Source organism: Bactrocera neohumeralis, unplaced genomic scaffold (genome assembly GCF_024586455.1).
Source record: "Bactrocera neohumeralis isolate Rockhampton unplaced genomic scaffold, APGP_CSIRO_Bneo_wtdbg2-racon-allhic-juicebox.fasta_v2 cluster10, whole genome shotgun sequence".
NCBI lineage: Eukaryota > Metazoa > Arthropoda > Insecta > Diptera > Tephritidae > Bactrocera > Bactrocera neohumeralis.
In genome coordinates, this window is record NW_026089623.1 from 26,970,348 (window position 1) to 26,977,473 (window position 7,126).

Sequence of the window (7,126 nt, forward strand, 5' to 3'; positions counted from 1 at the left end):
TGTAAAGTATACTTACATATGTATGCAGAGGTTCTTTGTTTGTTTCTTTCGCTCGTTTGTCAGCCATTTCATGTCCTTGAATCCCAGCGTGTTCAGGTATCCACATAATTCTGATTATGTTGTTGTATTGAGAAATAAGGTTTTTTATTTCATCAAGCAAAACGCTTGGTTAAAATGGCATCACTGTCGCTGCAAATAATAGTTTCTTTTTTTTCTGTTCAATCTTAGAGGCAAAGCAAACTGCTTCCAATATGGCAGCTGTAAATACCGAACAGTTCGAGGGTAAAACAACACAGATTAACACTTACCGATCCAAACAGGGTTCTTCTTCTTCTTAATTGGCGTAGACACCGCTTACGCGATTATAGCCGAGTTAACAACAGCGCGCCAGTCGTTTCTTCTTTTCGCTACGTGGCGCCAATTGGATATTCCAAGCGAAGCCAGGTCCTTCTCCACTTGGTCCTTCCAACGGAGTGGAGTTCTTACTCTTCCTCTGCTTCCCCCGGCGGGTACTGCGTCGAATACTTTCAGAGCTGAAGTGTTTTCATCCATCCGGACAACATGACCTAGCCAGCGTAGCCGCAGTCTTTTAATTCGCTGAACTATGTCAATGTCGTCGTACATCTCGTACAGCTCATCGTTCCATCGAATGCGACATTCGCCGTGGCCAATGCGCAAAGGACCAAAAATCTTAGGCAGAATTTTTCTCTCGAAAACTCGCAACGTCGACTCATCGGTTGCTGTCATCGCCCAAGCCTCTGCACCATATAGCAGGACGGGAATTATGAGCGACTTATAGAGTTTGGTTTTTGTTCGTCGAGAGAGGACTTTACTTTTCAATTGCCTACTCAGTCCGAAGTAGCACCTGTTGGCAAGAGCAATCCTGCGTTGGATTGGTGGTGTTAATACTGGTTCCTAAATAGACGAAATTATCTACAACTTCAAAGTTATGACTGTCAACAATGACGTGAGAGCCAAGTCGCGAGTGCGACGACTGTTTGTTTGATGACAGGAGATATTTCGTTTTGCCCTCGTTCATTGCCAGACCCATTTTCTGTGCTTCCTTCTCCAGCCCGGAGAAAGTAGAACTAACGGCGCGGGTGTTGAGGCCGATGATATCAATATCATCGGCATACGCCAGCAGCTGTACACTCTTATAAAATATTCTACCTGCTCGATTAAGTTCTGCAGCTTGAATTATTTTCTCCAGCAGCAGGTTGAAGAAGTCGCACGATAGAGAGTCGCCTTGTCTGAAACCTCGTTTGATATCGAACGGCTCGGAGAGGTCCTTCCCGATCCTGACGGAGCTTTTGGTGCTGCTCAACGTCAGTTTACATAGCCGTATTAGTTTTGCGGGGATACCAAATTCAGACATCGCGGCTTAAAGGCAGCTCCTTTTCGTGCTGTCGAAAGCAGCTTTGAAATCGACAAAGAGGTGGTGTGTGTGTCGATTCTTCTTTCACGGGTCTTTTCCAAGATTTGGCGCATGGTGATAAGGTCCAATCAGTTTGTTGACGGTAGGCTTTAATCTTTCACAAAATACGCTCGATAGAACCTTATATGCGATGTTAAGGAGGCTAATCCCACGGTAGTTGGCGCAGATTATTGGGTCTCCTTTTTTATGGATTGGGCATAGCACACTTAAATTCCAATCGTTGGGCATGCTTTCGTCCCACCATATTTTACAAAGAAGCTGATGCATGCTCCTTATCAGTTCTTCGCCGCCGTATTTGAATAGCTCGGCCGGTAATCCATCGGCCCCGCGGCTTTGTTGTTCTTTAGGCGGGTAATTGCTATTCGAACTTCTTCATGGTCGGGCAATGGAACGTCTTGGTCAAAGACCGGAAGTAGTGAGCTGCTTAAGCCATGTGTAAAAGGATCGTTTCTGGCCACTCCCAAGTGAATGGCGATCAGAACTTTCCTCACTTGCGTGAACTTCTACACATGACTCCATCCAACGGGGCTAGATCACCGAAAAAATTAGCCGGCAGCTTACACTGCACCCTTCGGTAGACAAAACCAAGCGATGTGTTAACCGACGCACATAGGAGCATTTACCCTCAAAAACCGGACCAAATTATTTTAAGTGATTTTATGAATGAAAATGCATGATTGAATATAATAATGCAATATATTAAAATAAAACAAGTAAGGAAGGGCTAATTTCGGGTGCAACCGAACATTTTATATTGAATATATATTAAAATAAAATGATAACATAAAATTATAATAAAAAAATAAGAATTCCTTCGTGTGTGTTGTTACAAAGCCTCTTCTGATTCATCAGAATGTTCAGGCAACCCTGTTTCAGTGTCGACGTGGACCTCTGGTTCCTGTGACTCGAAGAGCTTTATAGTTTCACTCAAGAACGGTTGGCTTTAGCTTCGTTGACGTTTTCGCTGACAACTTAAAAATGGATCAGATGTGAGAAGAAGCCTGCTTAAAACATCTTGGTTGCACTGAACACGTGAAAATTTTCTTGCAAAGTCTTGTCGATATAGACAATAATGCTTGTTTCGAGCCTCCGCTGCCTCTTCTGATAGCTGACCGATAGGTAAGATAGCGTATTTTATGATTGTTGGGCCATGTGCAAGTATTTTATGAAGAGTGGGCGTCATTGGATGCTAGGAGTAGTTCTCTACGTACATTTTTGCTGTATCTTTGCAAAATATTTGAAATTTCATTACATCAATTTTATAGCCAGATGACATTGCTTCTAGAATGACCTTAAGTTTGATTATGAAATCTTTTTTTATTCCTGTAATTTCAGCAGTTAAATCTGGATCGCTGAAGAATCTTCGAGATGTGTTACCCGAATTAGAATTTCCGAAATCAGCTTTTGGCATGTCTATTAATAGTCCAGTCCTTTCCCTGTATGCTTTTTGGATTCTTTCCTTATTTTCTTTCACAAGTTTTTTCTCTTCTGTGGTTCGGACTTGCCATTTCTTCAAAGGAAGTTTATAAGCAAGGTGTAATATGGTTTCAAATAAACGGATTCTAGCGTGGAGAATTCACAAACCAAATTTTAATGATTTGGGATCTTCCTCATTAATACTTCCAAAGTTATTGAAACTTTTTGACGTTTTCCCACATATGTAACATCTCATGGTAGAAGTGGTATCGGTAGCCGCATTGCAAACTTTTGCGTCAACCATTGTTGGAAGCAATGTATGTCGCACGAAAATATCTCGTACTGTATTGGGTATTTTGGTCACCAGCAATCGTTTTGCCTGATTCTCTACGTATTATATCTCTTCTTTTGTGACATTGACAGTTTCATGCAGAAATCGGATTCGAATTGGTCGGGAGAAACGAATAGATGAAGGTGTAGGATTTCGCCACAGAACTTTTTTGGTGTCACCTATATGTGACTGCAACCTGAAGGGAACCAATGAACTCTGAAATATGTTGGAGTCGTCATCGTCAGGAGAGCTAAAGAGCGAGTATTTTTTATTGATGTACAACTCGATGTGAACCACCGCAACCCCATTTTGAAATAAGTTCAAGATTCTCTAATTCGGCTACCGTGCAGTTTTGAAGAACGTCCTCAGTATAAAGACATAGCCTTATAGTAGTGGGGTCGAGTAAATCTTGGAGCACATCTCTCTGTAACTCGTATTGAATCTTGTTGTGGATAACAGCTTTTCTTTGCTTCTCTAATAAGCGTATAACAAGGAAAAATACCCTTGTATGATTCGTGTAATAACTCCCACTGTTTTCTTGTAAAGTCACCTTCAACAAAGATTTGTAAGGCTTCAGCAGGAGTGTACTTTTTTATTTTTGTCTTCTGAGCTTCTATTATTTTTTTGTGTTTTATAGCTTTTGTAGGTGTAGAAGTTACGTCTATTATAAGTTTAGACGCAGCAGCATTACCTGACATCCTTTGACTAACGCTAGCTGCGTAAGTAAGCTCCTGGACAGGTATCTGCTCGCGAAGGTCTTTAGTTTTCCGGCGTTTACTACGATCAGACAACTTTTGGAATTGTATGCTTGGACGCCCAGAGTTAGTATTCGGCGTCCAGTTGTGTACTAAAATGGAAGCATTAAGCCATTCTTCGTGTTTTTGACAAATCTTTCTTCAATATAACTGAACAATGCTCATTTCTTTTTTAAATCCCATGTGAAATACTTTAAATCATTACTTAAAGTTTTAAATTCGCCTTCTGGACACTTCATCATTTCTTGAAGCTTTTTTTCCATAGCGCTTTCAGCTCTTTCCCTACAAAGCATATAAGTATGTATAATGTTTTTCGAGACATCTCTATAACTTTTGATTTTGAACCTATAAAAACGAAATAATAGAACAAAATTCCTAACGTAGTTCTACCCTTTCCGTGAATGGCGTTCTTGGAGTCAAACCACCACTCATCTCAGACGAAGACCTCGAGTTGCCGCGAGAACCTAGCGAGTGACCCTAGCGCAACTTCGTTCTGGATATTGTAGCAGATTAAACTCCTACCTATCCAGAATAGACCCCGACATATCCAAGGTATGTCCTGCATGCAACGAGTCTCAGCATGACACTGACCACCTCTTTATATGCCCTGCCAACCCTACTCATCTAACACCCTTTTCCCTTTAGTCCGACCCCCTCGAAACAGCACGTTTCCTGGTCCTCCCATCCTAACGGGGATTGACAAACCGTTAAAATAACAACAGGGCAAAATAAAAGCAGCTATGGTGACACCGATATCTTTTGTCAAAACAAATGAAGTGGAAACGTCCGTAAATATAATCTCCCAATCACCTCTATAGGGTTAAATAGTTTCTTTCAACCACTGTAGGGCTCGTAATTATCTCGAGTTGTGAGGAAAAGGTTGGACAACGCATAATGATTGAAGGTTCGTTGTATCTGCGTGGACATTTACATTAATGAGTGTTAACTCTTTTCTGTATAGAAGCAAATTTGGAATGACTAATAGGGTGTTATGTGTGGTCCCTTGCAAAATAGCTGGTATCCTGGATTCTTTTAAAATTTCTTTGATTGGTGATATTGGGAAGGCATGAATACTCCTTTTCGCTGCAGCATGGTAAGGTCATTTGATAGAGTTTGAAATGAGTTTGGCACAGTGCCCGTATCGAAACGAATATTTACAATGATCTTTATAAGAAAGAGTAAAATATTATGCCTAGAATTTTGAAGCTATGAGTATTTAAAAAGGATAAGATGGGAAAATAGCAATTATATTTTCTACAAATATAAAATGGGGTTTGCTTAATGAAATTTTTACATTAGAAATTTCGGACCACTTCGTCACCTGAAATACAACATAACGTAACATCACTTTTCGTAGGTTTATAGAAGAAGCAAAAACCCGTATAAAAAGAAAATTACTTGAGATATTAAAACGAAATATTCAAATCTGAATTAACATGAAACTATAAGTATATTTTATGTAAAGCATAAAGAAAAATAAAACAAATTTATTGCAGGTGTCTTACTGAATTCCAAAAAATTGGTACATGCGCTGCCGCAAAAGAGGCCTAAGATCGATCGAAAGAGATACAGTCATCTCTTTGCCTTCAGTAAGTCTAGCCTCTCCCTGAATTTGGGGTTTTTAACGGGTCATAGCATTATTGGCGTCCACGCAATAAGGCAGGAGTCCTACCAAACGCCATCTGCAGAAGCTATGTGGAAAAAGATAAAGTGGAAAAAACTCAACATTTCCGTCTTGGCTGTCCGCGTTTTGGAGGTCAAAGTTTAAACATTGGCGCGAAAGGAAATTAAACGCTTGTGCAAATTTGTATTGACTACTAACCGTTTTGCTAATTTATAGTTCAAACACAGGAGTTCTTCTTTTCTATGGCCTCACAAAGGACTATCACGTGCGGTCTTTGATTGATTTAATTTAACCTAACCTAACCAAAGCACATTGAACATAACCAATAAAAATAAACAATAAATCAAGACTAACTTCGTGATAAAAAAAGGTGCGTGGAGTCCCTACGCGCGGATGAAGTTATACTTCTTAGTGATATTCCAAGAAATGCATATCATTTTATATGAAAGAAAACTAGAAAAGTTAAATTCACATTTTATAAATTTATTATGCACATAAAATGAAGAATAAAGCAAAGTATAAATGAAGGAACTTTGACTAGAAAAGTAGTTCTGTCTCTTCGTTGCGGAAGAGAATATGCAGCGTAATCATCTCTCTTTTGTAATCCATCAACACGCGTTGAAGGCCCAGCAGTTATTGGTGAATTGACGACCGTTGATTCATCAGTTTTTATAGATGCTCCGCAGAGATTGATGGAACAGCAAACGTTGAATCTTTTTTACGCGCTCTCTGATATTCCGCAGCTGTTTTCCTCTTCTTCGTTTGACTGCCAGCTATCATTTCCAATTTCTCCTTTTCCCGCTCTGCTTTCTTTCGTGTTTGGTATTCACGATAATATTGTGCTGTTTTCCCCGAGCATGCCTTTGCCAACAAGTCGTCTTTTCGCGACGATGGCAAAAGCCAAAAATCATAAATTGCACAACTTTCTAGTGCACTAGTGTATTCACGATCGTACGTATACGTACATACATATGGATTTACGCATGTTTGTAGGCGAAGTTGCTACAGCGGCAAGGGGTGACAATCGGCGGCCATTACTTTACTTATCCCATAGGACTTCTATTGCTACGAATATGAAAATGACAACGAAATAATGCAAATATGCATATTTCTAAAGGTCATTAATTTCTTTGAAGAAATGAATGATCCTGAAAAGTATAGTTTTAACTTTTCAACGGCCAACGCAGAGCGTTTCAACCAAAAATAATTCATTCAATAAAATCACCACTCAGAAGTCGTTTTATCCGTTGTAAGCGAACGATTTTCGAAGAAATCATTCTAATATGCCACAAGACAAAATTAGAAATGAACTTCTTAAACCTCACGCTGTCAGATAAAACGACATACCTCGTCATCGCGTGTCGATTTCCAAAAAATGTAAATGAAGACTAACTACAGAAATAATCCTGTAAAGCATAGCCTTAATTTTTCAACGGCCAACGCAGGGTATTTCAATAAAAGGGCACATAAAATAGTTGAGAATTCGCAGAAATGAAAGACAAACTAAAGAAAAAGGAGTATAACTTCAATAATGAACAAGCATACAAACATACATATGCGCAGCA

General features: G+C 39.6%; 1 pseudogene; it reads right to left on the reverse strand.

The window, feature by feature from the left end:
* Positions 1-6,784: 6,784 nt before the first annotated feature.
* Positions 6,785-6,984, reverse strand: LOC126765636 (small nucleolar RNA U3; annotated as a pseudogene).
* Positions 6,985-7,126: the final 142 nt, after the last annotated feature.